We start from the raw sequence: 6,058 nt of genomic DNA on the forward strand, positions 1-6,058 counted from the left end.
GCCTCGTGGCCTCCTCGCAGGTCCCCCGACGTGCACTCCAAGTCTTCTGGGCTTCTTTCCTTCGAAAAATGAGTTCCGTGAAGTTTCAGGTCAATTGGACTCCGTTTGATTTTCCTTTTCTTCGAAACCCTAAAACAGGGTAAAAACGGAAACTGGCACTGGGCTCTGGGTTAATAGGTTAGTCCCAAAAATGATATAAAAGTGTATCATAAAGCCCATAAACATTCAAAACAGTAGATAATATATCATGGGTCAATCAAAAATTATAGATACGTTGGAGACGTATCAGCATCCCCAAGCTTAATTCCTGCTCGTTCTCGAGTAGGTAAATGAAAAGAATTTTTGATGTGGAATGCTAGTTGGCATAATTTCAATGTAATTCTTCTTAATTGTGGTATGAATATTCAGATCTGAAAGATTCAAGACAAAAGTTCATATTGACATAAAAATGATAATACTTCAAGCATACTAACTAAGCAATCATGTCTTCTCAAAATAACATGGCCAAAGAAAGTTCATCCCTACAAAATTATATAGCTTAGTCATGTTTCATTTTCATCACACAAGAATGCTCTCATCATGCACAACCCCGATGACAAGCCAAGCAATTGTTTCATACTTTAGTAATCTCAATCCTATAAACTTTCACGCAATATATGAGCGCGAGCCATGGACATAGCACTATGGGTGAAATAGAATATAATGAGGGGGGTTATGTGGAGAAGAAAAAAAAGGAGAAAGTCTCACATCAACGAGGCAAATCAATGGGCTATGGAGATGCCCACTGATTGATGTTAATGCAAGGAGTAGGGATTGCCATGCAACGGATGCACTAGAGCTATAAATGTATGAAAGCTCAACAAAAGAAACTAGTGGGTGTGCATCCAACTTGCTTGCTCACGAAGACCTAGGGCACTTGAGGAGGCCCATTGTTGGAATATACAAGCCAAGTTCTAAAATGAAAAATTTCCACTAGTATATGAAAGTGATAACATGAGAGACTCCCTACTATGAAGATCATGGTGCTACTTTGAAGCACAAGTGTGGTAAAAGGATAGTAACATTGTCCCTTCTCTATTTTTCTCTCATTTTTTGGGCCTTTTCTTTTTTGGCCTTTTTTTGGGCCTTCTCTTTTTTATGGCCTTTCTCCTTCTTTATATTCCTCACTTGGGACAATGCTCTAATAATGATGATCATCACACTTCTATTTATTTACAACTCAATGATTACAACTCGATACTAGAACAAAGATGACTCTATATGAATGCCTCCAGCGGTGTACCGGGATATGCAATGAACCAAGAGTGACATGTATGAAAGAATTATGAGCGGTGGCTTTGCCACAAATACTATGTCAACTACATGATCATGCTAAGCAATATGACAATGATGAATGTCTCATGATGGACGGGATGATGGAAAGTTGCATGGCAATATATCTCGGAATGGCTATGAAAATGCCATAATAGGTAGGTATGGTGGCTGTTTTGAGGAAGATATAAGGAGGTTTATGTGTGAAAGAGCGTATCATATCACGGGGTTTGGATGCACCGGCGAAGTTTGCGCCAACTCTCAATGTGAGAAAGGGCAATGCACGGCACCGAAGAGGCTAGCAAGGATGGAAGGGTGAGAGTGCGTATAATCCATGGACTCAACATTAGTCATAAAGAACTCACATACTTATTGCAAAAATCTACAAGTCATCAAAAACCTCAGCACTACGCACATGCTCCTAGGGGGATAGATTGGTAGGAAAAGACCATCGCTCGTCCCCGACCGCCACTCATAAGGAAGACAATCAAATAACACCTCATGTTTCAAATTTGTTACACAATGTTTACCATACGTGCATGCTATGGGACTTGCAGACTTCAACGCAAGTATTTCTCAATTTCACAACTACTCAACTAGCACGACTTTTATATTATTACCTCCATATATCAAAACAATCATCAACCATCAAACTTCTCTTAGTATTCAACACACTCATAAGAAAGTTTTATTATTAATCTTGCATACCAAGCATATTAGGATTTTAAGCAAATTACCATGCTATTAAGACTCTCAAAATAATATAAATGAAGCATGAGAGTTCATCTATTTCTTCAAAATAAAACTACCACCATGCTCTAAAAGATATAAGTGAAGCACTAGAGCAAATGACAAACTACTCTGAAAGATATAAGTGAAGATCAATGAGTAGTCGAATAATTATGCAACTATGTGAAGACTCTCTAACATTTAATAATTTCAGATCTTGGTATTTTATTCAAACAGCAAGCAAAACTAAAGAAAATAAAATGACATTCTAAGAATGGCAAACATCATGTGAAGAAGCAAAAACTTAGGATCAACCGATACTAACCGATAGTTGTTGAAGAAGAAAGGTGGGATGCCAACCGGGGCATCCCCAAGCTTAGACGCTTGAGACTTCTTGAAATATTATCTTGGGTTGCCTTGGGCATCCCCAAGCTTGAGCTTTTGTGTCTCCTTAATTTCTCTCATATCACGGTCTCCCTAAATCTCAAAAGCTTCATCCACACAAAACTCAACAAGGACTCATGAGATAAGTTAGTATAAACCATTGCAAAAACCTTATCATACTCTACTGTAGCAAATCACTAAAATTATTATTCAACATTTCATACTAAATGCCTATGCATATTTAATAGTCCTATCCTCAAATAGAATCATTAAAGAAGCAAACATATGCAAACAATGCAAACATAACAACAATCTGCCTAAACAGGATAGTCTGTAAAGAATGCAGCAGCATCCATACTTCTCTAGCTCAAAAAATTATGAAAGAAAATTCCCACTATAGTAAATTTATCAGATCTTAATATGCAAAAGGTTTCAATATTTTATCACATTCTGAATTTTCTAGGGAATTATTGCAACAGTGGTAAACTTTCTGTTTTCAAACAGCAACATGTGAACTTCTAAAATAGGCATAGTAAAGGCTATCAATGCCACTTTTATTGAAATAAAAGATGCAAAACATTGTTCTAAATAACAGCAAGCAAATCCTAACAAAATAAATTGACGCTCCAAGCAAAACACATATCATGTGGTGAATAAAAATATAGCTCCAAGTAAAGCTACCGATGAATGAAGACGAAAGAGGGGATGCCTTCCGGGGCATCCCCAAGCTTAGGCTCTTGGATATCCTTGAATATTACCTTGGGGTGCCTTCGGAATCCCCAAGCTTAGGATCTTGCCACTCCTTATTCCATAGTCCATCGAATCCTTACCCAAAACTTGAAAACTTCACAACACAAAACTTAACAGAAAACTCATAAGCTCCGTTAGTATAAGAAAATAAATCACCACTTCAAGATACTGTAATGAACTCATTCTTTATTTATATTGGTGTTAAACTTACTGTATTACAACTTATCGATGGTTTATAAACTATTTTACTAGCCATAGATTCATCAAAACAAGTAAACAACACATGAAAAACAGAATCTGTCAAAAACAAAACAGTCTGTAGTAATCTGGATCAAACGTATACTTCTGGAACTCATAAAAATTCTCAAATAAATTGCTGGACCTGAGGAATTTATCTATTAATCATCTGCAAAAATAATTAACTAAATAGCACTCTCCAAATAAACATGGCAGCAATTCTCGTGAGCGCTAAAGTTTCTGTTTTTTACAGCATGATCAACAAGACTCTCCCCAAGTCTTCCCAAAGGTTCTACTTGGCACAAACACTAATTAAACACATAAAACCACATCTAAAAAGAGGCTAGATGAATTATTTATTACTAAACAGGAACAAAAAGCAAGGAATAAAAATAAAGTTGGGTTGCCTCCCAACAAGCGCCATCGTTTAACGCCCCTAGCTAGGCATGATGATTTCAATGATGCTCACATAAAGGATAAGAATTGCAACATAAAGAGAGCATCATGACGAATATGACTAGCACATTTAAGCCTAACCCTCTTCCTATGCATAGGGATTTTGTGAACAAACAACTTGTGGGAACAAGAATCAACTAGCATAGGAAGGCAAAACAAGCATAGCTTCAAAACTTTAAGCACATAGAGAGGTAACTTGATATTATTGCAATTCGTACAATCATATATTCCTCCCTCATAATAATTTTTAGTAGCATCATGAATGAATTCAACAATATACCAGGACCTAAAGCATTCTTTTCATAATCTACAAGCATAGAAATTTTATTACTCTCCACATAAGAAAAATTCTTCTCATTCGGAATAGTGGGAGTATCATATGAGACTTGAATACTATAAATTGTTTCCACATTAAAAGAGTAATGTTCAGAAAAAGGGTAATCATATGTTGGGGAACGTAGTAATTTCAAAAAAATTCCTATGCACACGCAAGATCATGGTGATGCATAGCAACGAGAGGGGAGAGTGTTGTCAACGTACCCTTGTAGACCGAAAGCGGAAGCGTTAGCACAACACGGTTGATGTAGTCGTACGTCTTCACGATTCGACTGATCAAGTACCGAACGTACGACACCTCCGAGTTCAGCACACGTTCAGCCCGATGACGTCCCTCGAACTCCGATCCAGCCGAGTGTTGAGGGAGAGTTTCGTCAGCACGACGGCGTGGTGACGATGTTGATGTTCTACCGACGCAGGGCTTCGCCTAAGCACCGCTACAATATTATCGAGGTGGACTATGGTGGAGGGGAGCACCACACACGACTAAGAGATCAAGAGATCAATTGTTGTGTCTTTGGGGTGCCCTCTGCCCCCGTATATAAAGGAGTGGAGGAGGGGGAGGGCCGACCCTCTCTATGGCACGTCCTAGGGGAGTCCTACTCCCACCGGAAGTAGGAATCCCCCTTTCCTAGTAGAACTAGGAGCCCTTCCAAGTAGTAGGAGTAGGAGGGAAGGAAAGGGAAGGGAAAAGGAGAAGGAAGGAAGGGGGCGCCCCCCTCCCTAGTCCAATTCGGACCAGCCCATGGGGAGGGGTGCGGCCACCCTTTGAGGCCTTCCTCTCCTTTCCCGTATGGCCCATTAAGGCCCAATATGAATTCCCGTAACTCCCTGGTACTCCCAAAAATACCAGAATCACTCGGAACCTTTCCGATGTCCGAATATAGTCATCCAATATATCGATCTTTACGTCTCGACCATTTCGAGACTCCTCGTCATGTCCCCGATCTCATCCGGGACTCCGAACTCCTTCGGTACATCAAAACACATAAACTCATGATATAACCGTCATCGAACTTTAAGCGTGCGGACCCTACGGGTTCGAGAACTATGTAGACATGATGGAGACACGTCTCCGGTCAATAACCAATAGCGGAACCTGGATGCTCATATTGGCTCCTACATATTCTACGAAGATCTTTATCGGTCAAACCGCATAACAACATACGTTGTTCCCTTTGTCATCGGTATGTTACTTGCCTGAGATTCGATCGTCGGTATCTCAATACCTAGTTCAATCTCGTTACCGGCAAGTCTCTTTACTCGTTCCGTAACACATCATCCCGCAACTAACTCATTAGTTGCAATGCTTGCAAGGCTTATAGTGATGTGCATTACCGAGTGGGCCCAGAGATACCTCTCCGACAATCGGAGTGACAAATCCTAATCTCGAAATACGCCAACCCAACAAGTACCTTCGGAGACACCTGTAGAGCACCTTTATAATCACCCAGTTACGTTGTGACATTTGGTAGCACACAAAGTGTTCCTCCGGTAAACGGGAGTTGCATAATCTCATAGTCATAGGAACATGTATAAGTCATGAAGGAAGCAATAGCAACAAACTAAATGATCAAGTGCTATGCTAACAGAATGGGTCAAGTCAATCACATCAGTCTCTAATGATGTGATCCCGTTAATCAAATGACCAACTCATGTCTATGGCTAGGAAACTTAACCATCTTTGATTCAACGAGCTAGTCAAGTAGAGGCATACTAGTGACATACTGTTTTTCTATGTATTCACACATGTATTATGTTTCCGGTTAATACAATTTTAGCATGAATAATAAACATTTATCATGATATAAGGAAATAAATAATAACTTTATTATTACCTCTAGGGCATATTTCC

Source organism: Triticum aestivum, chromosome 7A (genome assembly GCF_018294505.1).
Source record: "Triticum aestivum cultivar Chinese Spring chromosome 7A, IWGSC CS RefSeq v2.1, whole genome shotgun sequence".
Lineage (NCBI taxonomy): Eukaryota > Viridiplantae > Streptophyta > Magnoliopsida > Poales > Poaceae > Triticum > Triticum aestivum.